Source organism: Hylaeus anthracinus, unplaced genomic scaffold (assembly GCF_026225885.1).
Source record: "Hylaeus anthracinus isolate JK02 unplaced genomic scaffold, UHH_iyHylAnth1.0_haploid 12000, whole genome shotgun sequence".
NCBI classification, from domain to species: Eukaryota; Metazoa; Arthropoda; class Insecta; order Hymenoptera; family Colletidae; genus Hylaeus; species Hylaeus anthracinus.
In genome coordinates, this window is record NW_026534347.1 from 5333559 (window position 1) to 5359587 (window position 26029).

Sequence of the window (26029 nt, forward strand, 5' to 3'; positions counted from 1 at the left end):
CAATTTAGTACTATGTGAAATACTTTTGCATTCAATTAAAAAAGTCATTAACATCTTTAAGACTCCTTAAGAGGAACTAAAAAAAATTAACTCTAAAAGTTAAGTGTCAACCAAATTAAATTTGAATGAAATACTCGAATTTCTATGAAGTTACAAAATTAAATACCACGATAAATATTTGATTACGTAGTTTGCAATAGCCTGTAAACGAAGCTTAATCACAGTAGAAATTTTCAACTATTCCTGGTTATGAAAAATTTATGAAAATCTTTCTATTCTATACACTACATATTTACACCATCGATATTTCAAAACATATTTTGTAATTTTCATCTTCGTCCTAACGATACTTTACGATATCCAGCTCCAGAATTTTATTATTTTCGTCTGTACCAGAAACGTAAAATATCTTCCGGTCGCGAATGTGTTAATCCATAAAACGTTGCGAATGGATGATTCGCACGGTGCTTCCATTCGCCTTCTTTACTGAAATAAAATTTTGCCGCGGCGTCCCGGTCGGAAGACGCGCGTCTTTCTCGGTAGAAAACGGCGAGGAACGCGGGAACTATTCGTTATGCACCCGAGTACCGAGCGGATAGGGGAGGGCTGGTACGATCGGGCCAAAGGAATCGTCGTGGATTCTGTTTCTTCGTTCGGGTCTCGCGGAGGAAAGAAATCCGCTGGCAAGCCCGCGATCGTGGCTCGAACGGGTGTGAATGCCCGTACGTGCCAGAAACGAATAATGAAGCCGCGGTACGATCCACGATAAAACCTGATGCCGTTGGAACGCCACTCACGTACGAATCCTTTACCTTGTACCCGATTTGCGAGCGAGCTGGTCAACATCGCCGTGCCTACGAGCCACGTTGCCCCGAGACTCGGTTCCTCTGATCCTCTGCACCAGATCGGACGTTGCGATGGACCTCCGCGAGCGTAAACCTCCCAGGCTACCTGTGGAATTTTTCTGTGGTTGCCAATATTCGAATTCCGGAGTGATTTAGAAAATTTCGGTGAATTCGTTAACTGATTGGTGCTTTGAAATTAAATCTGGAGTCGTGGGGAAAGGTAGAGCTAGATTTCAACCCTTTGCACTCGGATGTCTCTTCTGGGAGGACGTCTCTTTGCGTTAACTATTTTCCAATCTCTGACACGAGAATGAATATACCGCTATTAATCTATATCTGTTTATAGAAGAATGAAAGCTCATTGACATATCAACGCTAAAGCTGGATCCTTGAATCTAAAAGCTGAAATTTTGCACAGATGTTCAAGAACAAGGATATTTTGGAATTCAACAGGGTTGAAATATTAAAAATATATTTGTATATAAACTGATGCTTTCTTTCGCACCAAATTTTTCCCTCTATCGAATGTACACTTTACAAGCAGTTTATTATTGTTACTACACCTGTTCTTCTTATTTCAATTATTCGCGATTGAGGTCTGGGTCAGGTTTCTTCTCTCTCTAAATCGTACCTCGAGCCCAAGAAGATCAAGAGTCTTCTTCGGAACCGTGCCGCGAACTTAGAAAGGTTAAGAACCACTGATCTGTTGCATCGAGCCACGTGTTTGACATGGTTAGACTAGACGAACGGGAACACGATCATCGTGTTCGCAGACGGTTACGCTTCGCGTTATCAAAAACGGGCTATAAAACGTCGAATAAATTTCCACGGGGCTCCGTTACGTTCGCGTTGCTTTCTCCGTGTCTTGGCCGGAAGCTTTCTTAAAAATACGTGCCGATTTAGGCGAGATAGGCCCCGTATGTTTTTGTCCCATTGGCTATTTCAAACTTTAATTCTTCGTCTACTGGGAGCTTATACATAGGCTTTTTAATTTCGGTGTCTACTTAGTGGAGATTATTAACTGTGTTTATGGTTGTGTAATTACAGAGGCTTTTGATCATTTTAATTATAGACTGGATTGATATAGTAATGTACAAAGTTCTTTTCTAAGAGTTATGGATACTTCTAAAGAAGAGGGTAGTTGATACGTTCCATTTTGATTTTTTTCAGTTTCAATAATTCCAATACAGTAGAACCTCGATTATTGCAGGAAATGGGAGCTTAAACTCCTGCAATAATCGAGGTAACCAATCCGGTGAGCGGTAGCCTCACTACTACACCATATTACTCATCGCGTGCACAAATTTGCCCCTTTTTGTTCCCTTTTATACTTGACTAATACGGTTCGTTTATCCCACACGCGAAATTCGACAATGGCAATGGCCATCGGATCCCTCCGACCAGTCCCGGGGCCCGTCTTCGAATTCAGGCAACGTAGACGAGGCACGTCCGCCACGTCCACCCACGTAGTCGAACCAGAGAAAGAAGAGAGGAAGGAAGAGACAAAATGTGTCTCCCGTTTCTGAAAATTCATTGCTCCTCGCGTCGTTTTCCTTCCCGGAGTTTATTAACGGCGCACTCGAAGCGCCCCTACGGAGTCACAAGTTATACGACGGAATTTATACGTACTTAAACGCGCTATTATCGTTCCTCGCGCGAGATCGCGTGGCAGTAACTGCTGGACTTGCGGGGAGGACGCAACATACTACGCATTCGAAAGTCCATTCGTGGACTCTTCGACTTACTTTCGTCTCATTGTCCGCTGAAAAACCTGCGCATTCGCGATAAAGTCCGAGATAGAAGCATTGAATGACGGAACGCGGTCGATTGTGGCGCTGGGTCAACAATGACCCTAAAGAAACGTCCCACAATTTGCAATCGTTGATGGTCGTGGACACTTGGCACATGCATGGAGAGAGGATTGAAACGTGTTAGATAATTTTTGTTTATTGGTTGACTTTTATGGGGATGGTGTGAAGACTCCTATCTTCAATGTTGAGAGTGGTTATAATAGTAACACAAAATTGAAAATTCATGAGGATAGAGAAGAATGTAGAATATAAAAATAAATGCCTACAAAATCTTTTTTATTTAATATTTTAGATTCGAATATTTTATTTTCAAACGACGATATTTATATGAATTTTAACAACGATAATAGTTACAAAGGCTCTTTATTGGAAAGTCTCTGTCATGGTACCCTGTTCTATTAATGCCAAACTATTTTTAATCTTTTTCACTAAAAGACACAATTTTAAACAAATTTTAGAACTTCTACGACGAACAAAACGACACACATATCCGGATAATTTTGGTTGGGACGATAGAGGGACATTTACTTTATATCTGTGCCTCTATAGGTTCCCCAGATAAACTTCGGTCAGCTTGAAAAATGTCGTTTCAAGAAAACCGGTTTTAAAGTTTCGGCACACAGTGTTAGACCATACAGAGAGTTCGGTTCAAAGTTCTGTAACATTGCTAAATTTTCGAAACTCAAATATAAGACATAATTTCATTTGAATCTCAATTCTCCAGTTCTATAGAGTCAGGCTTTTATTCTTTAACATTAAAATTAATCAAATGTGAATTAAATTAAATTTAAATATAAATGACCATGAAATAATTTCTTCCTGAAATGATAATATTCATACAATAGAACGTTCAAATGAACATCGTCTTCGGTTATTAAGAAACGCGATTCGAGTCGAAGATTTTGAAAGTACGATTTGAGAAACGTCGGTAGAAATTAAAAGGTTCTGGACGACGCCGACTGTAAGATACATGAAATATTCATGCGTGATATTCGTAGCATCCTCTCGAATGTATCGTGAGTATCGAGAAACTTGGGTAGCTGGTGAAAGTACAGGGATACCACTGTGCCGTTCTATACGCACACAGGTATATTTTTTAAAATAATAAAGCGACGTGTCGTGTCAATGGACCACGGAAACACTTTTCTCACCTGTGCGTCATATGAAACGCGTATTTATTAATTAATATCTCGATCGTTGGAAGATTTATTTCTCGACGGTTTATAAAGAAAGGCTTTCTTTATCAAGTAGTGTCCCTTGATTAATATCATCTATATACATTTTTAGTATATCCAAGTTCGCCACAATAATTAAATTTCAGGAAAAAGGTGTTTTATGTTTTCAATTTTTATCTCTGAAACTAAACGTCGTATGAATAAACTGTAAATAAAAAAAAAGTTTCGTTTAGTCATTCTCTATAAGGTGATATTTTTTTAGATTCGATTGTTCGACTATTGCTTTTGTTTTCTTTAAGGCAACAGCAACAGGATCAGGGTACTCAAGATCTCACAAGAAAGGTCTTTCAAGTTGTTAATTTCTATTTCTTAAACAAAACCTCCTACGAATAAACCGTAAATATAAAAAAGTTTCGTCTCATCATCCCCCATAAGCTGATATGTTTTTTTAAAAATTCACACCTCCACGCCTCTCAGTATTTCCATCAAAAATCGTTCCGCGGTCGAAGGATTAAAGAAACAACCCCCAGAGGACACCCGGCTAAGAAGTCCGTTCCTTGCGCGGCGGGGATCGCGGAAGGAAGCTCGGATGCGCGAGGAAACGTCGGGTCTTTCGCGTTATTAATCCGAACCTGGAAACAGGGTGCAGTATGCACTCGGAATGCAGCTCTCAAAGTGGGCTGCTCTTGGCTATCGGCGTGCATCGTGAAACTTGGCTACCTGGTGAAAGTACCTCCACCTTCGCAACCGTTCTGCGTGCGTGTACATCGGGTCTCGTACAAGAATCGCGCGCACACGTCGATTCCGGTTCGTGAATGTGCAGCCACGATGTGAGATACTGCCAGATAGCGTGGCACGTAGTGTCAATGTACTCCATTGTGTCATCCGTCACGGACTGTGAGATAACGTGTCCCGTAGCGATGGCTATGACCTGACCTATCGTCCAAATCGAGGGAACGGACCAAGTACGCCGAAGAAAATGATTTCGTCGGTGCGACGGGCGCACGCGATATCACGCGTGCACCGCCTAATTGAAATTCTGATTGACCTCGCGATAACGCGGAAGTAGGTAAACGGGCGACCGATGCATCGGGTTTAAACACGTGCTTCTTGGGAAATTCTAAACAGATGTGTATTAATTTATCGTAATTCTAATTTAGGATTTGTCTTCTTTAATTCGCTTGGGTTTGAATGTTTTTCTTTTGGGCGAAGGTAGCATTATTTAGTTGGATTGTGTTTTTCAGTTGTTATCGGAGTATTTGTAAGTGGACATTGAAAATAACGATGTTGCTGTGTTGCATCGTTGAGACATTCAATTCTAAATATTAATATAATAATATAATTGGATATAATGTAATTATATATTTATATTTAATATATATTATACATATTATCGTTATATATTTATGAATATGATATTTTTGATACTATTTCAGTGTCGGTGTCTTCGGAGAAGACGTATGTTAACTCAGATTTTTGTAACTTGTTTGTTCCTTCCATATTATTTGGATTATTACTGGTAAATGTAATTTATTTATTAGTCGAGCGTTTTGCAAGTTAATGAAATTTTAGCAGAGGCTTCTACTTCGTTCTCTCCAATCATTGCGAAAACGTATTGGATCAACAATAATCGATTTTAGTCCAATGCAATTTAAAATCAATAGTATTTATTGGCATATGTTTCATTATTATTATTTTCTACATTCTCTACTGTGGAATTGTCTACATTATGTACATATTTAATCAACAATCCTTTCGTAGATTTACATTCACAAACCAAACATAGTTTGAACGAATAACAATTATATAATTTCTCATTCATCCAAGTCTAGCAATCTAATATACAATTTAATGATTTAATACCACATCCAACGAGATAAAATTCAATAAAACCACCCGATCGTAGAATTAATTAAAACGAACACTATCAATTTTCGCTTATAAGTAAAGCCCGTAAAAATTCGCCAATATTTTTAGACCGTTCGAAACGTTTAGAAAGCATCGCCCCATTCCGCTCCGTCTAACACCGACGCGGCAGACGCATTTATAAATATCGAATTCCGTGGCGTGCGAGTTCTGCGTTTACGCGAATGGGACCATAACGCGGGAACGTGTAGATTGTTACACGGTGATTCCACGTGGTTCCAAGTATGTCACGCTCTGGCCAACATCTTTTTCCCGCGGCTGACCGATTAATGTGCATTTAGATTCACACCTACTCGAGTGTCTATGGTCTAATTAACACGATGGCGCGGTTCGTGGCGCGATTATCATGCCAATAATCTGAGAGCCAGTAACGATTTTACTCGCGTTATTTGAAAATGATAGAGTTTAACTCACGCGCTGGCAACTGCGAGATGTCTCTTAGTTCAACTTGATTGCAATTACTCGAGGGATGAAGTTGTAGTCTTTTCAGTCACGAATATAATGAAAACGAACGAATAAACATGTATTAAATGCAACGTTAATTTAAACGCGTTAACGATTTATAAATTGAAAAGAAATTTATATATGCATTAAAGACAAATTTGTTTGTTGCAAAGGGTAAATCTAGCCTGTTTACTCAACCTGACAGTAATAATTACACAACCATAAACATTACTTATGTCATTCGAAAATGAAGATAACTAAAAGAGTTTAAATTTGCCTGCCAGTGAATGTGTTAAACGATCAACTATCGCAACCTCTGCCTTAACAGCGAAACGTTATCGCTAGGAAGAACGAGGCCGGGCCTAATAAACGATGGAACAAAAAAAAGGCCCGACTCGGTCCACGCCTAGGAAGCTGGAATGCGTAAAAAGATCGCTAAAGATCGTCGCGTCTGTGGAACACGCACGCTCGCGGACATTGCATAAGTCGCGTAATGACCAGGCCGTTGCGAGCCTGTCGCGTAAAGTATAAGGGAGTTATGCTCGATTATGCTCTGTCGGGCGTATAAGTGGCGCGCATGCGCGTACATTACCGGAGAAAGGTTGCACGCGTGGGCGTTGCATTCACGTGCACACTAGTGCCGGTGAACTATCGATAGTGGACACTATCGAGAATATGAATGGTTTCCTTCATTACTGAAAATGAGGAAATTTTCATACATATCCGAGAAATGCCAGACAATCCTAAGCAAAGATGCACGATCGTAAACAAAAATGTATATTTCGGTCAATTTTATTTTAAGGTACATGAAATTTGTACACAATACCAAAACATGTTAAATATCACTGAAACGATCAAAATAAAACGTTACAGGTTTAACAAAAAATAAATTTGTAAAATGAAGATATATTCACAAAAACTTGAACTTGAATGTTGTTTGTAAATAAACATAATTTATTGTCTGTTAAAATGAATCTTTTCAGTTATTGTTTCTGTATTCGTAATTGTTAGACGTATGCGTATGGTTTTGAAATAAGCGTTCTCATACAATTATGGTCTTTTTGCATATGGTTGGAATATATCGCTCTTTGGCACTCAAAGGGTTAAATAAACTACCCGATATTATATATGTATACGCGATGCCTGAGGAGTAATTCGTTTTTATTTCACACTTGACTCGAGCCTGGACGTTCCAGTGGTCGGTCGATGGATTAGGAAGACGCAGGCTTGTAGGGCGAAGGTATGCGTCGGAAGCACGCGATACCTAGTGGTGATTTCCTAAGGGCAGGCGACGCGACCCCTGCGCTCGAGGAATTCGGCTCTTGAAGCGGATTGACCTGCGTGCTTGTGGCTTCTCCGCGGCGTCGCGGTGTCGTCTGGCTCATTTCTTCGGTGTCCAACGCTTTCGCACCTCTGTTATTAAACTCGAATGGCACGAACGTCGTTACACGTTAACCGTATGGCTGCCGTATCCGGGAACTATCAAACTAACGATGCCTCGCCCGCGGCCGTTGCGGCCCAAAAATAGTCGGCGGGGCCCCGCCGTATAATTACGATCTCGAACTCGACCAGGATGTTCCCCGAGCGATTTAATTCGACTCTTCTCCGTTCTCGACGCCCGCGGAGACGCCAATCGACATACATCCGTGAAACACCGAGTCCCTGGGATTCGTTTAGATCGTAATTTCGACTTCGCGAAGTCGGTCATTTCGCGAGGATTCTCTGAAGACGAAAACATTCCCTAATGGGATACGGGACGGATTCCCTCTATCGTTTTCGTAATCATTTCGTGTTCCACTGACGTCACGTTTAATTGTATACACGCGCGAGCGTTCTATGTGAAATCGCTCTTCGGGAAACTAGACGATGTTCGCTTGTGTTTCTTGTCTGTTTGCTTGGTGTTATTATTTTTGTTGCCATCGTTGGGTGATCGAGGGTCACATGGTTGATTTGAAATGGTTGGAGGAGGAATATTTGAAAATGTTAATTAAAATTTTAAAATAGCGACGTGTTTTAGGATGCTACTAGAAACTATCTTCTCGAAGTAAGACTATGCACAGATCGTTAGTAAAAGTGTTCTATCTGAGTGTTCTCTCATGTGAGAGTATAAAAATGCAAAAGAATTTGTCGCAATTTAAATAAATATTGAATTTTGTTTAAGGACAAATAAGTAAATACATCTTAAAGAAGAATGTCTTTTCTGAAGAAAGAAAATACATTAATCCTGATCCAAGAATCTTGCAAATTTATACTTATACATTATACGTGTTGTATATTATTTTTATGTATATAATGTAATACATATTTTTATACGTCTTCTGTACCAAACTTCGAATTTAAAATTATTTAAAAGCCACATAAGTTTCATCTAGCTCGTAAACAAACATTATTCCTGGCAAACTTAAACTAATATTCAAAAGTCAATCGAGTAAAACCGATTACTTCGCAAATAACTCTAATGATGTCCTATAACACCTTCCCCGGAAACGGTGTCAAATTTCCCATCGTGAATGATGAACTGATTGAACTTCGAAAGTAACCTGAAACCTGTCTTACGGCACCTTTGCTCGAAACCGTGGTAAATTCCCCATCGTGAAAGCACGGAATCCCACCTAAGATCCAGTAATTAAAGGTAAACGAGTGACCCGGCGTCGCCGAAGCGGAGAATCGCAAATTACTCGGACGTGGTTGATTTACGAGCCTCGGTTAATTGGAAATTTTTCCCCATTTTTGCGCGAAACTATCGTACGTCACTGAACTCTTGGTTACTTTTTCCGAGTTCCCGCCGCGAGCACGGTCGAATCGTAAATTTGCGCATAATCGTATAAGAATACAGGTTTCGAATATCCGCGGTCTTCTTGTGCCCGGTAGATATCCGGTAATTAAGAGGCACTTACGGCTTCGTTCGTTAATTTCGCTACTAGACGTGGATCGCGTCGGTTAATTGAAGTATTACATCCCCCTTCTGGTATGCGGTGCGTGTATCTAGGCGCAACGCGTTAATTACGGTAATAAAATTCGTTTTTCCGCGGTGCGACGCTTAAAACCGTCCCAGAGTCTTAAAAGTGGTCTCAGGCGGCTCTGATACGCGAACCTGATCGGGCTCGGGCCCCGCATCCAGGGGTTTAACGATGAATGGGCCCCATCCGCTTTGAAGCGTACGATCGCGGGAGTGCATTAAGCTCCGGAGTGCCAGCATTGCTGACGCAGATTACGCGAGTCCATTTGTGCGTCACGAGGTTAACTCCCTCGGTATACTAAATTCCTGGTGACGCGGACCGTCCCCCTATATGGCGTAGATACGCTCCGTGGAAAATGGATGAAGTAACCACCTTTCACACCTTTGTTGTTTTTTTTTTTTGTTTTTTTGTTTTTTCAGGTCTTGGTATCTCGGACTCGCGTTGTTATATGTCCTCCATTAGGAGCGCCGATATAAAGAATGTCCGCGTTGGGTCTTCCAAAGAGATGCCACGTGGTAATTGGTTGTTTCCTTGTAACGTGAGAGATTGTCGAGCGCGGAGGAGGAAGATGCGATTTTTGGAGCAACTTCTTGAACTTCTTGTTGAACTTCTTGTTTTTACGTAGAAATTATATTTTATAATTCTCCGTCATGTGGAGAAAGTCGAACACTCTCCGAGTGTTTCGATTACTTTCTTTTTGCAATAATTGAATTCTAAGCTATCTAGATTCGAGAATAAGCTCACCTTTACCTCACCGACAATCATTTTATCGACACTTGGAGCTTCAAAGAAATGAAACCTAAAGAAACATTAGGTATCGCAGATTTGCTGCGTGAAACCTAATGGTGACTGAGAGTCACCTCTCGAGTGCAAAGGGTTAAGTTTGCATCGCCTTGGATCCACCTCACCATCTCTCCCCATCAAAGTCCCAATTTCTCCTCAATAATAAGAGCCTTTTTGCACAAAACACACTTCTGCTTATCTAGGCGCATAAACTCTATCCTCCTAGCTTTCCTTCTCCGCTGTTGCGCTTTTATCGTTCCACAGGGTGAACGTTTCGTAACGTCGTAAACGAGCGGCGTCCTGGCAATAACTGTACCCGATTACGGCAACAGTTATCAGCCCGCTTGTTAGCGATGCCGTCGGTTTAACGATACTTTATATCGCGATAACGCGTCGCTAGTTCGTTCTTAATATCAACGACCGTAAAGCCATCTTCTTCGCGCAACGTGGAATGCGCGTAGCTTCTCCGTCGCAGAGGTGTCTAATAGACACTGTCTATTCGGTTGGGAACTTTTCTCGCGTTTCGCGCACTTCCGCGGCGTGTACTTCCGCGAAGTGACCTCTTATCGCGATATCGTGCTGTGCCTGCAAGACGAAGTACTCGCAGGCAAATTGATACATACATTACTGCTGGAAGCTTTAGGTATATGCGACGAGGAGACAGTAATTCGCGTGTGTTACTGCTACGGGGTGAAATTAACGCGTAGATAGGATAGGTTCCGTGAAATTTATTACGGAGCTCTTCACCTTTACTTGATTACCGTGCTTCGTTGTTTCGATAGTCCTATTTTCAAGTAACGCTTCGATTATGGCGTGATCCATACGTTAAACGAATACTTTGTTAAAATACAAGTAACGTATTCAGCTTTATTCGATTGAGTATTAAGGTGATTAGATGGTAAAATATTGCACTCGGTGATTTTAACATTTTTATCTGAACGATAATATTATACAATACGTATTTTATGTTCCTGCTATTTTCTTGTAGAAATAGTAACTAAACAGTGGAAACATGGTTTTTGACATCTTTGGTTTTAGCTCTGAATATGTGTGCTAAAAGTATAACATATTCAATAATATTGTATATTCTATATTCAATTTTATCTATATGCACTGGACAATATTTCTTCTGTTAGTCTATTTTGTCATAAATATGATAAGATTACAATAAAAAGATTCCTTTTTAAACATAACACAAATAGTTTATTTTACTGTTTCAATATAGTATTAAAATATGGTTGAAAATATAATTACAATTACTCAAACACCCTTAAAATATAATCCATAAAAGAAAAATATGTAATTAAACGTGTAATAACAATAAAAATGTGATACTCGTGAATATCAAAAACAATATGGTAAGCACAAAGGGATGAAAAGTATTTCACATTTTTATCCAATGAACAATCGTCCACAAATTAAATAATTCTTATATTGTCATGCTAATCCACAACACGAATATCATAAAAATTCTCGAAAATTCTAAACAACAATTATAGAACATCCTGACTTGTTTTGCATTAAATTGGCGGCATTGTTTCCAAGTATCCCGAGTAAATATTTTCACACGTACAAATGTCAGCTCGAATGATATTCGCGACGTGCTCGAGTCACGTCCGTATAAATTTCCTGAAAACGTGAATCACTCGTTCTAACGATCCCCGCTTCGTATTCCTCTCCGTGAAGATTTTCCTACCGTTATACAAGTGGAACGGCTCCTCGAATACAAATGAGCCACGGACGGAACGTTTTTTTTGTGGCAACGTGTACGCTCGCGTGGCAAATGGCTCTCGATTGGTACATGAAATTCTTTGGATATCGAAATTCTTCGGAATCGCCTTTGCTGGTACGCTCGTGAGTGCTCTTACATAATGGTCTTATGTACTGCTCCGGCATGAGCGAGCCGAATGGGTCTGCCACGGAATGGAATGGAATGGAATCGCTTGGAATGGGGCCACTCACTCTTGGCTCTGCGCTATTCGATCAGCCGAGCCGCTAGTGTCCCTAAAAAAGAAAAATCTCGCCTCGACCACTTGGCCGGCCGTGTAATTCGGATATTCGAGGTGACTGGAATATCGGATACGTTCAACTTCGCGCTGGAACGGCTCCAGTCGCACCGACACAGCTGATACCACCGCAAACATTTCTTTTCTTGACTATAAAGCGAACTTACAATAAAGGGCAATTAATTATTAGGTGTAATAATTTTTTTGTTCGATACAAAAATAGTAGGTTAAAGACACTCCGTGTTTCTACAGAAGCCGTCAATACTGTTTGTTATTCGTGAAATTAAATTACGCAGGGCTTCTTATAATTACAATCGAAGGTTCTCGTGATCCACTAGCTTGCGAGCGAAGATTCAACCCAAATAAGAATTTATTTTATTCCGCAAATATTGTAACATGAACTTTACTTTCAATCTTTTTTATATCCTTCCATATTGTTTGCATTTTATAGATTCTTGCGCATTGAAATTTCCTATAAATGCATAAAGATCCGCAGTCTAATGATTACGTTTGGTTAATAAAAATGTAAAATTCTAAAAACGATAGAGAGTTTTTCGTGGTCACTCCATGACTTGGAAACCTAATAAAAATGGTCTCGGAGTTGACCATCCGCATACATGCGAATTACTTGGAATGCAAACGGTTAATGTCATATTTAATTGCAAATGAGTGACCGTCAGCTAACGACGCTTTTCGTTTTCACCGTTAAAAAGCGTAAGGAGTTATCTCGGAGCGAACCGCAATGGAACCAACGTTGTAAATAGAGAGAAGGAAATGTACGGCGCGGTTTGTTACGTCGCAATGATAAATCAGCGTTTCCTACGTTGCGGCGGATCGCGGGGCAGAGATGGAAGCACAAACGCGCCCTTCCGCGGCTAAGACCAGCGGTGGTACGCCTCCAACGAGTATACACAAACGCTATTGCGTTACGTGACACGGCGAATCGTATATATGGAGCCCTACTTGAATCTACGATGACAGTAAACTCGCGGCCGTTGCGCGTTTACAGCGCGGATGCGCGCTCGCGAAGGCGCCCCGCGAATCTTCGGAGTCGAATACCAAAGCGTGCGCCGGTATCCAACAAATTGACGAACAAAATGAAACCATACGTTTGACGGCTGATTTATCGCGCCATTGTGCAAATGTCGAAGCGTCGGGCCGTTCCATGACGTCGTAACTTATTCTAGCCGAGCGTGGACGTCGAAGGCGTGCGCGTTGATCTTTGAATTACAACCCCCGGGAACCGCAAAAAAACCGACCACGGAGGAGATTATAAATCGAACCCCCAACCCCCCCCCCTCCTGCCCTCATCGCGTGGAAAAACTGAATCGCCGCGAGTGAGATGTAGAAGGGAACGGAACGATCCTAATGATTTTTAGGGACGTTGGCATTTTTTCTTTGGGACGCGTGGAATTTGTTGGGCCCCCGGGTAATTAATTTCATTTGGAGCGAAAAGTAAAAGGGACACAGGCGAGGATTTTATCGTGGATTTTGAGTGTCGTGACGATAGAAATAATATTTGTTTCGTGTAGATAATACTTATAATGTTGGTGGTATTGTTAGATTTACTGTAAGAGGAGAGATCTGGGTTGTAGGGGTTGACAGAGGGATAGATATTTTCACTTCAGATTGAACTCGCAGCAGAAATTGAAGTCTTTCGTGATTGTTACATTGGCACTTCGTGGCAGGAAGTAGGACGATTATAAAAGTTTCAAAATTGGCAAAATGGTGGCGTTAAAAAGGAAAACTTTTGATTGTACATTTATTCAGATAATAAGAGGGGTGAAGGGTGCATTCTTCTCCAGTAACTCTTTACACGAAATACAAACTGTTATTGTGTATTTATTCAGAGACTCAAAAGAGCGAAGGGTACATTTTTCTCTCACAACTGATTCTTCACACAAAATAAAGGGTTGTATTATAAATTTATTTGGACAATAACAAGAAAGAAGGGTTTATTATCTGTCTCCTATGACTCTTTGTAAAAAACAATAAATGTAATTATAAATTTATTGAGCCATCAAGAAGAGAGAAGTCTGTTATGGAGAATACGTTAGCCGTACATCTGTTTCGAAAGGATTAATTATTCTGTATGGTAAACAAGCAGGCACTGTAACGTAATCGCGTGTGTTACGATTGTGCGCGAAACAACACGGTATTCGAAATGTAATTAAGCGTTACGCAGCCCCGGTCTCGATGTGTCAAGTGTAAAGTAATTTATCGGATAAGAACGTGACTGTTTCGATTTGTCTCGGTGGCACATAAAACACAGCCGGCTACGTATTACTTAATTTAACTCGTAATTTCCGATTTAAAATTCCACCACGGGATATTATAAATACCAATAAGCGCGTGTTTCGTGTTACGTCATGCGTGCGATCGATGAGAAAAAGGAGGAAGTATCGGAGACCCGCCGCAGGTTATCGTAGCATCGAGGCGCGAGAAGGAATTGCGTAATCGGCGAGTTTTCAATTCTTTGCGCGAGGGTACCCAGCCTTCGAGTCCATGAGTTTGGATTGCTGTAAGGATTGCCGTAAGGATTGCTATAAAATATGCAGAGTACATTTTCGATTCAAACACGAAGGCTGATATCCTGGTGAAACGAGTTTAGACCTGTTTATAATCGCTACCCTGCTAAAGTTTTTAAAAAAGGTTTGTTTACTTTGATAAATATAAAATATAAATATAAATATATGTAATACGTATAATAAATACATGGTAAACATAACCAAGTAGTGTGTGCACTTATGTAGAATGAAGTAACAATATTGTAATAAAAATTATAAAATATATTCAACATAAAATTAAGATATAAAATTAATTATATTATAATGACCATGAATATTAAAAAATATGTATTTTAAATTGATTGTAAGTAAGTTATAATAATAATAATATACAGATGTAAGAAGACAAATATTTAATTGTAATATACAAGTGCAATAATAATAACATATAGTAATAATACAGTCTATGTAAAAACCCACGATGTTCTACAGAATAATTTTAGGTAAAACTCGTGATAACTTTAGTCAACGGCGAGAGCGAAAAGTAATTAACTTCGAATATTTTCAATATTATGAACGGTATTCGCTAAGTCATCGCGAAAGCATTTGTTTACAGTTTCGTTGGTTACTAGTGCCGTAGAGTTCGTGTGCTATCAAAGAGAAATTTTTTGTAATCGTTTTATAATTACAACATTAGTATCCTTTGAACGGGCGGCAGCAGGTTTGTGCCAGTTTCGTGTATCTAGAACTCATCACACTTTCGTTCTCCTTTTTTACGTCTGGAAGCGGCGGTTTAAGCTCCAGAAAATCGTCGGAATAGTCGATTAAGCTTTCAGACGGCGAAGGAGGGTTTTCGATGGAAGCTAAGCCACCGTCGTTGGAGTGGGGGATGAAAGGGTTGCGTAGCGCGGGAGCTCGCCATTATATTCACATTATAATCCCATCAGGGGACTCCTCTGCCTAACTGGACAGCTACGAATAATACGACGTACACGCCTCTACCTTCCATTCGACGTCTATTCCATCGTCTTCGCCTTTCTTCATCCCGCTGGCTCATCTTTGTTATTAATTTCGAATTATATACGAAATTCTAGAACCTCAAAAGGAAAGCAAAAATTCCATTCTCGAATATAGTGTTTAACATTCTTTCTACATTTCGATCCTACTCCCTTATTTCTTCGAGAAACGAATTTTTTTCGAGACATTCTTGCGGAAGGTACTCACCGTTCGATATGTATATTGAAGCTGGAATTTTAAGAAATATTCGTTTCTCGAAAAAAAATTATATTTAACAACGATTTCATATCTCATCGAGGTGTACAAATTCTGTTAAAATATTTGTTCAAAGGACCACTTCTTTCCAAACCATTTTTATTCTCTTCTTTAGGAATTTTTAGATAATGGATAATAGAAGATTCTCCTATATGTTATTTAACGAAAATATGCCTTACTTTGACCAAGTAAATGAAAAATAATTTTTATAGACAATTTTAGGTATTGTAAGAAAAGTCTCTCTCGTCTCAATATTTCCCCACGTTTCTGACATAGTCAATATGCAGTCACTATAAAATTTCTGTAATTCTTTGTATTAAACATTGACTCAGTCGGTAACACGAACTTATAGGATGACCTAACATAATATTTTCAAACAAAATTGAGTATAATTATGTTTAGGTACACACATACGATGTATCCATAGATGTACTATATTCTAGAAACTACTTTTTTTATAATCCGAAAATAAAGGAAAAATGTCTAAGCAAGCAATCTAATAATTTTGTTAGTTGATAATTTATAACGACCAAATATAAGCCCATTATTATGCACATACGTATCCGATACAGAACCGTCCAGAAGAAAGGTAATACTCGGTGCTGTTCTCCGACCCGACCACAAAACCCACAGAACAATTAAGAGCAAAGCGAAAACCCGTGTAACGCATTTCACCTTTCTCTTGTCATCGCCCGAGTCTGTTCGCGTCGACGCCGTCATGTACCTATGGCAAAGTGGTGAAAGCCACGACAACGACGCGGACGACGTCGACGCCGACAACGACGATAACCTACTCCAGTGCGGGTCGCGGTTGCAGCTGCCTGCCCGCAAAACGTGGAATCCCAGTTACGCGTTCACGGAGGAAGAACGCCGGCTTGAGACTGTGTAGAATGCTCTTCAGGAGATACCGGCGTGCGCACGGTGGTTTACTTCCGCTGGAGGCACGCGGTATGGCCGAGCCAGCAGGAGGAGAATAAGAACAGGACGACGGGGAGGACGACGAGAAGGAGCAAATAAAAGGAAGAAGAAAACCGCGCACCGAAAACAAAAGAAAGCCTGACGACGAATGCGATAGAGGAAACGTAGGTGGGACGAGGATGGCTGAAATGGGATAGGGGGCATAGATAAAGAAGTAGGGTTACCATCTCTGGATCATAAGAGGAGAGTAAGGACGCTCGCGAAGGAAGATAATGATCGCAGAGCGTCATGGAGAGAGGATGGATTTTTGTATAAAGGTGATTCTATTCAGGTGAAATTAATTTATATTTGAGATTTGTTTTTAAAGAACTTGGATTGGTATTTAGTTCCTTGGAGTGAATAGTCATGAACTCGACTTTAACGCATCGTTTTCCATCCTTAAATCAAAGTTTATTATTTTTAATGTTAACCTCTTATTTCTTTTCTCGTTAATTTCATTTTAAATTGGTTGCTGTACGAATACTTCTTACACTGACTGTGTGTTAAAAAAATAAATAGCATTTGTACTGGAGCAAATTGCGCCTCATTATCCGGCTACAGGCTTTTAATTTATAGCCAACCCTAGTTTAGTAAAGTTAATTTCTAAAAGAGAAACGAATAGAATTGAAACAGGGATTAACATGGCCACCACGACTACACTAACCCCCATTCTATTACCACAAATCAAATTTCTAAAACTTCCTCTGAGAAAACCCTTCCATTCCCGATCCATCGATTCTTTCACCCACCGATACGTATTCTTATCCATGACGTACCATTCTGACTCCACCTCGCGTTAAAATAAACCATCCTCGTGCATATATCGAGGTGGGCGCGATCCCGCGGTTAGCGCGTCGCGAATCCGTCGGACCGGGCCGCGAGCCGCGATAAAACCGCTCAACTCGGACAAATCGCCTTAATTTCATCGTCAATAAGCCCGAGAAACCCGGGACGAGGTACGCCGATCGTCTCCACGGCTCGCCGTGACTGCCGGGGCGCTTGCACACAAGCAAAACGGAAGGCATGTCGTGACGGTGCAAGCCGCGTGAGCGAGTTTAACGAATCCGCGGTCCAGCGGCTGGGAAGAGCGAGGCGGGCGTCTCTCGGGCCGAGTATTCCAGGTTAATTTTACCGAGCCCTAAGGAGCGCATGCGAAGGACCGGCGAAGGATAACGCTAGCGGGGCTCATCGGTTGGACGCTGCTCGAAGCGAACGAAGGACGCCCGCATTCCACACCGCAACCTGGTATAATACGAGGAATTGGCCGAACGGAACGCGAGATGAAGAGAGAAGCGTGGAACGGGCTCTTCTTGGACCAGATAAGGAAGCTGCGGATCCCTGGTGCGAGACAGAGGGAGACGACGAGGAAGCCACGGAGAGAGCGAGCCGATGTCCGTAGAAAAAGAGAAGGAAGCTGAGGAGCCAGCGAGTAGGGGTAGTTGCGCGAAGAGTTGTCTGCATCATCCTTCTCCGTTTACTCTCTCCCTTCTCTCTTTCATCCGCTTTCCCTTCGTCGTAATCATCCACCGCGTTCTCCCCTTGCTCTATCTCGGGGGTCGGCGAAACTTTTTTTTTCGTCGGGCAATAAAATTGTTAATGATTTCTTTCGCTCCCCGCAATGATTTCTCGGTGAAAAAGGGGAAGCGAGCGGGAATGGAGGCGTCCTCGTTGGTTGCGCGCCTTCGGCTACTTCAGGCCACGCGATTTGAGAGAAAATATGAAACTCGAGATTCACGGAATGGAGCACGTTACTTATTTATTGGCTTTGAAGTTGGTTTCGAGTAATGTGTTTTTTTTTGTGTTGCAAGACGGTTTTCTTGTTTATTGTAAAGTTGTATAAATCGTAGAGAATATATAAATGATATATTTGATACATGTTGGGTTGTCAAACCACCCTTAATATTCAACCACCCTTAATATTAGGTTGTCCTAAAAGTTTCTTTCGTGAGTTGCATTCAATTATTTTCTGTGGCAGTGTTTATATAAATATACAATTTAATTTCTTAGACATATGCTGTAACAGTAATAAAGCGAAATGAATTGTACACAATTTTGTAATGTAACATAAAACATAAAATATTGTGTATGTATTAACTATTAATAAAAGGAAAGAAACTTTTGGGAGAACCTAATATAATCCATAAAAGAAAAACACGTTATTAAAGTTATAACAATAATAAGAATCGTGTGAAAGTCGTGTGTATCTAAAACAATATGGCAAGCACAAAGTTGGTATACATATGCATAATAAGATTACAATAAAAAGATTTTTTGTTAACATAACACAAATAGTTTATCTTACTGTTTCAATATAGTATTAAAATATGGCTCAAAATATAATTACAGTTAGTCAAACACCCTTGAACGTATAATAATAATAAAAATGTGAAACTCGTGTACATAAAAAACAATATGGTAAATCGTAGAGAATATATAAATGATATATTTGGTACATATTGGGTTGTCCAGAGAGTTCGTGTCAATTTTTAAGAAAAATTCAAAGGCACGTTTGAATTTTGATATACAGTCCGTGTACCAACCGAAGTTTCATGAACGATTATCCATTTAACTCCAACCACAGTTTGTTTATCCTCCTCTTTAACATTCAAATCGGGCACCTCTGCTCCATAAATTGCAGTGACAAAAGAAAAAGCAGCAGGAAGCATTGTACACTGTCGGCATTTACGACGAACGAACAGTGTAGCGTAATTTACTCTTTCTTTTCAACGACAGCCCGAGAAATTACTTTTTTTACACGTCCTAGGCGAAAAATTGTCGTTTCCTCCGTCGAGGATCGTTGCGGTGAAATTCAGTGTTGCGGAAAGAGCAACATGGCAATCTCTAGCGCAGACATGTCTCGGTTCGTAGCGGTTCAGAGTTATCTCCGTCGCGGCATCCATCTTCCCTGTTCGAATGCGATACCTCCCTCTTTTTTATTTTTTTATTTTATTTTATGTTAGCGCACGTGTACTTTACATTCGATTCCTGGTAACCGGGCGGAATTGAACGCCAGGTAGAATAGCATAATCTGACGCTTATTTGTGTGTTGCAGGTGCACCTGTGTGAAGCCGGAGGCGGGGGATTCGGAGAACGGGAGAATCTAGGTAAGATTAATTTCCGAGATTCGGAGAGCGGGAACACGAGGACTTTAAAAGTCAGTGTACAGCTCGGAACACGCTATAGTAATTAATAAAGCAGGAATTACATTGTTGGACTTGGCGATATACGTTTAACATGTTGATTGTCGTGTAATACATATTTGGGATTTACGATGGGGAAGTAAAGAAAATGAATTTTGTAGGTCAAAGATGTTAAAGAAAATAAATTTTTTAATTAAACACAAATTATATGGAATATATACAATTTATATAATTCGTATTTAATATGGCGGACAGAGCTTTTCAACGAGAAATTAAAGAATATTTATTGTAAGAGTGAAGTGTTAACGAAAATGAATTGTTTTTTAATGAAACATAAATCATATGAATTATTTCCAATTTACACAATTTATATTAAATGTGAGATGGCTTTTCAATGGGAAATTGAACAAAATTTATTCCGGGAGTAAGATATTTTAATTCAATTATTTTATAATCAAACAGAACTAATATAGAACACGTCCAATACATGTAATTTATAGCACATAGGGAGTTTTCACTAAAGAATTAAAAAAATAGTTTTAAAGGTAGATTCCAAGAAATAAATAGTTTCTTAATCAAACAAACACGATATAGAATATGTCCAACTTGTTTAATTTTCAAAGCGCCACCCTGAATCCCAGCATCAGCGAATAAAACTACGAATTCTCCTTAACTACCAAAAAACGCTACCACTCTAATTTTAGAAAATACACCACTCCGATACTCTCACGCGCGTCTCTATTAATGAAAGAGTCCACTCGTTCATTGAATGGAAAGCACTCTCGTGCGAAACGTTAACGTAAAGTTACATCACGCGACTCTTCTAAGAATGAAGCGCACTTATTTATTTTCGAGCGAACGGGTTTTATCCTCGCCGAGAATGTTGTGTCGACCACGTGAATAATTGAAACGTATGAATCACATCCGCTCGTACGGATTCGGATCAACGAACGAAACGTGCTCGTTGCTGAAGAAAAGGGGGAGAGAGGGGGGAAATCGCGGACGAAGACATTTCTTGTTTCGCGTGATCGTTCCATACCATTTGATCGATGGTATCCGTAATAAGCTCAAAGATATGGTCGGGCCCCTGTCGATGTTAAACGGGCGGGTTTAGCTTGGACGGTCATTTTGTTTCTTCGTTTCCATCCAACGTAAAGTCTAGGTTTCAATTACGCGGCCTCGACATCCGTGCACGCATAGTTGTATGCACGGATGCGTCGCTCATGCCTCGGATACCTCGTTAGTTCCTCGGCCGGGGAACTAATACTTATGCAATTAACGATGTGTTTTAAGCCCAGGAACTGGGAAAGTCGATCCCCGGGACGCGAGCATTCCGTATATCCCTTGTCCGTTTCAACGGGAGCAATTACAGTTATTCACGAATTCGCTGAATGGAAGCAGCTAAAGTTAGATATTAATTAACACTTTGGTTTTTTTTTTTTTTTTTTTTACTTTTGATAAGGCTCGACGAAACACGTGCACTGTTGTCGAATGCGAGAGCAGGTGCATTTATTTAATTTTTTTTTTTTTTTTTATTTAGAAGCTGATGTTTTCATCGAATGACACTTTTTAAGTGTATTTCAATTATTCGATATATTTTTGAGTGTTTTGTTAAATACATTTCGATCATTTATGTTTTTAGTTCTTTTCGATTTATCAGATTGTTTAAAAGTAAGACTGACAAGTACACGTGCATGTTTGTCGAATGCGAGAACATGTACTTCACATTTATTTTTTTTATTTAGAAGTTGATGAGTGTTTTGTTAAATGTGAGACGAATAACGTGTGGATCTCTTCAGGTGTATAATGATTTGTAAAAACATAATTGTTATCTGATAGCTTTTCGAACGTCTTGTTGAATACATGTTGACGAACATTTTAGTACTTTTCTGTTTAAATAGTTCAATTATGATTGCAGATTGAACTTCCGCGAGAGAAAATTACTTATATGAGTATATATATTAAAAAGTTTTTACAAAAAATTCTTGTTTCTTAGAAATGATAAGAATCAGAATTGTAGAAACGAGCAATAAATATTGAATACAAATAGACTATAACATATACAAACTAACATTCATTTTCACAATTATACATCCGTGTTTAAATATTTTTCTAAGTATACATGCATAATTGTATCACTAAAATTGTAATACTAGTACATTATTTCATTTTCCACATCCTCGGTCCAATTACCGAGTACATCAAGTAATACGTGAATCACACTCTCACTAGACTATTCGCAGTTTCCCAGAGCGGTTTGAAAGTAACTTTTTAGTTCCTCTCTCTTCACAATGAACTTCAACGCTTTTTCTATGGTCATTATCATCGATCGAATTGCGAGCTAGGGCGATAACTGTGGGAACCATTATACGTATTACATTGGCACATGAATATTCATGGTTCTTTCGTAATGCGCCTCGCTTTGTGTAGCAATTACGATGAGTCGATTTACTTTGTTACCTCACGGTGAAGGTAATATCGCGTAATAAGTGCGATCATTAAGTGTTTAATAATTGTACGAGGACAGTAAATAGTCATTAGCGTATGTACATTGTAGCTCTGATAATATATCCAGGTCGCAATTTTTCTTTTTTTCTTTTTATATGCGAGCTGACATTATCTAGAGACGAATTAAAACCGTACACGTGGCGTATCGATACGAACGCTGTTTCAAAAGCGACTATTAATTATTGCGTAAGCTGTTTTAAATGGTAGTCTATCGAAGATACAAGTGCTCTTCGGTTTAAACGAAGAGATGAAGACATAGTAGTTAATAACTTGGAAAATATGTCTTCGTGGTAGCAGCAACTCTCTGATGAAAAATGACTACAATTTTACAGATAATTACTGGATGATTGGCATCTAATGTAAAGAATATTACGAAATTCTTATTATTACTTACAAAATTCATGAAGTTAAATTTTTCCATGCTGTATGGCAAAATTTAATATACTAAAATGTTCATCAACATGTATTTAACAAGACGTTCGAAAAGATATCAGATAACAATTATGTTTTTATAAATTATTATACATCTGATGAGATCCACACGTTATTCGTCTCACATTTAACAAAACACTCATCAACTTCTAAATAAAAAAAAAATAAATGTGAAGTACATGTTCTCGCATTCGACAAACATACACGTGTACTTGTCAGTCTTACTATTCTATTACGATAAATTGGTTTCATGACCATTATTATTAATAAAACTGACGATTATTATTCATTACTATTAGTCAAAATTTAATCAATTATCAATTTAACGAAGCTTTATATTAAAATAACTGATCGCGAGTCTTCGTAATTATAACATTAAAATAGTTTAAAATTATGAAATAAACGATATATATGTTATATAATCAAGTAATTACGTACTAAATTTACAATTATAAAGTCTCAGTTTTTCTTCAAAAAATAATGTTTACTTTTAGCAAACGATCGTATGCAACTCCAGATTTCGAAATTTATTTACCTCTAAATTTCCATATTTATTTACCTAGATAAAGAAAAAACCGCACAACAAAATTCTATTCTAAACCGTCTATTATGATTGTTAAGAACGTCCTGTATACAATTATGGTGAAATCGTGGCTCGCGCGTGCACCGATAGAGCGGGGGATGAGCACGGACTCGCGAGCTCCCTCCCTTAGCGTGCTCGCGTGAATGAGCGAGTACGAAGTTTATTATAATGGCGTTATGCGCATTATACCACGGTGCTCGTTAAGCACGTATGCACGGTATGAGGAAACGGAACGGGCCCCGTTCGCCGCAGAAACTATGTGTGTCTCGCGAGGTCGAAAAAATCTCCCCGTTGGCTATCTCTCGCGTTCACCCCGTACCTATGGGGCATTTCCGTGCGGTGTCGGTCAGTATTCTCAGACACGATCGGGATACCGAAGCCGTGATTGAGAAATTTATCTTGTTGCTTCTCGCGTTCGCTACAAGAACTGCAACGCGCATCCAACGAGGCGCAATTAGAATTTAACACCGTACACGTTTTTATCCAGTCAACCTGAAGCTGACTGTCGTCTTTTTTTTTTACGAGTGTCTTTTCACGAGGGGAGTGTGTTTCTTTTTTGCTGGAGTGCACTGACAAATTTAATTTAGATTTTTCCTTTTTTTTTCTTCTTTTTTTAGTAGATTAGAATGTTCACTAGATGTTAGGAATTTTAGATAATGATGTATGTAACAATATTTAATGTTTCTATACCAGTGATGCACTTATTCGTATGTTAAATTATATGTTATAAATAATATTCAATCTGAAATTATTTGTCATTATTATAAAATTTTTCCCTTTGGATCACATTAATCTTTTTACTAGTGCCTTTTTATGGAGGGACTTACAAATTTAATTTTGTCTTTTTTTTTCATTTTTTTGAGACCATTAGGTTGTTCACTAGATGTGAGGAATTGTAAATAATTTAAATACATAATTTGATATTTGACAAATTTACTTTCCACCTTTTACACTTTCATACGTGCTATGTAAAACGATAGGACAGGAGGATACTAAACACGATGGCTCGCATGAGACTACCATAAAATTTGCATTAACTATTTCCTGACGATGATCGCGGAAAGGTTGAATGATAATGCTGAGATCCTGGATATTAATTTACTTATTGTCAGAACACTCAGCGACTGCATACTTTTTCACATAACTTCAACGTGAGTACGTGCCTCTAGGGCTTCTACGAGATTACAACGACGCATTCTAGTGCGATCGTTTGTTAGTTTTTTGCGTGAATCTCACAAGAATCCGTTAGAAGAAAGAAATATTAAGCTATGCTACCACAGTTTCACGTTTCGTCCAATCATTCGATAAAATTATTACTCGCTATTATATACTTTCACGTGTGGTCGGGGTGTCCTTAATTTTTTAAGATTCCTGTGAAACGATTCTTTAATATACGTTGCCAATGACGAGACCGTTTCCAGAAATTTCATCTCGAATGACGTTGGGAATTTACGATTTACGCAATCGAAATCGGAAAGTCCCATCCGAAGTTTCGTTGTGATATTTCCTTGAAATTTTCCTTTTTCGAATTTTATTTCGATAAATTGTTCTAAAGAACATAACTTAAAAATCATAAATTCCTGGAAGACATATTCGAATGCCTTGAATTATGAACAATAGTAATTTTGAACAATTGAGTAATTATAATTTGGTAAACACATTCTATTGAAATAACAACTTAGTTTATTAAAATAATGGACTGGGATAAAAATGTATCACACAATAATTCACTGTCATAAATAAATGTTCATGTAAATATAAATTCATATTTTCACAGATACAGAAAAAGAATTGAAATTATAATGAGAGTATGTCTTATCTTATAAACGGTATAATATGAATATTATTCTTGATATTCTATACATACATTATCGTATTTGTGTATATTCTCACAGATTTCCTCATATTTTCAATTGCCATAAATGCGTAAACATCCGCAGTCTAGCCATAAGTCTTCATTTACCGTTTTTTTTTTAATTTTCGCAACAATAACTCACAAACCGCAGCACTGTAATCGTGTCACATGTTGCAGCAAATGAGCGATAAGTTGTAATTAAAATGGAACGGTAGCGCGCGAAGATGAACGTAATGTTCAGGGCAAATTCGTATGTAATCCATCATTTGCGCATTCCGTGCACCGGTGTAGATGCACTACGTGCCGAGAGAAAGACTCGTTTCATCCGTGGAATGCACGGCATTATAATGAGAACGCGGCTCGGCGCGTTGCAACGCCACAACTCGATTATTTCATTTAATTACAGAGGGAACGTTGGACGAAAGGTCACATCCGCGGTGATTTTCTTTTTTTGTTCTCCCGGTTCGTTTTGTGCTTAAAGTATCGCGACTATTGTTTCTGGTTGCCACAGAGACCGTCGAGGACTATTCTTCTTCTCTTTTGTTTCGTAACGTTGGAAAATAGAGCAATGTAGTAGGCAAATAGTTCGGTAGAGTTGGAAATTCGTGTTTGCCAAACAATTTTATTGAAATTGAACCTTCAATTCATTGTTGCAGTAGAGTTTTATTCAAATTGAACATCTGGTTTATTCTTGTCATAGAGATTTATTAAAATTGAATATTTGGTTTATGCTTGTTATAGAGATTTATTAAAATTGTTAAGTTAAATCATTCTTGCTATAGAGTTTTATTAAAATTGATCATCTGGTTCATGTTTGTCATAGCA

General features: G+C 39.0%; 1 protein-coding gene across 3 annotated transcripts in view; it reads left to right on the forward strand.

Annotated features, from left to right (window-relative positions):
• LOC128890345 (protein expanded-like) overlaps window positions 1–26029 on the forward strand; it is a 133761-nt gene that overhangs the window by 20325 nt on the left and 87407 nt on the right. For all 3 annotated transcript variants that reach the window (XM_054148757.1, XM_054148756.1, XM_054148758.1), the window contains one exon: window positions 19739–19790. The gene's annotated coding sequence lies outside the window, so the exon portion shown is untranslated. The remainder of the gene's footprint in view (window positions 1–19738; window positions 19791–26029) is intronic.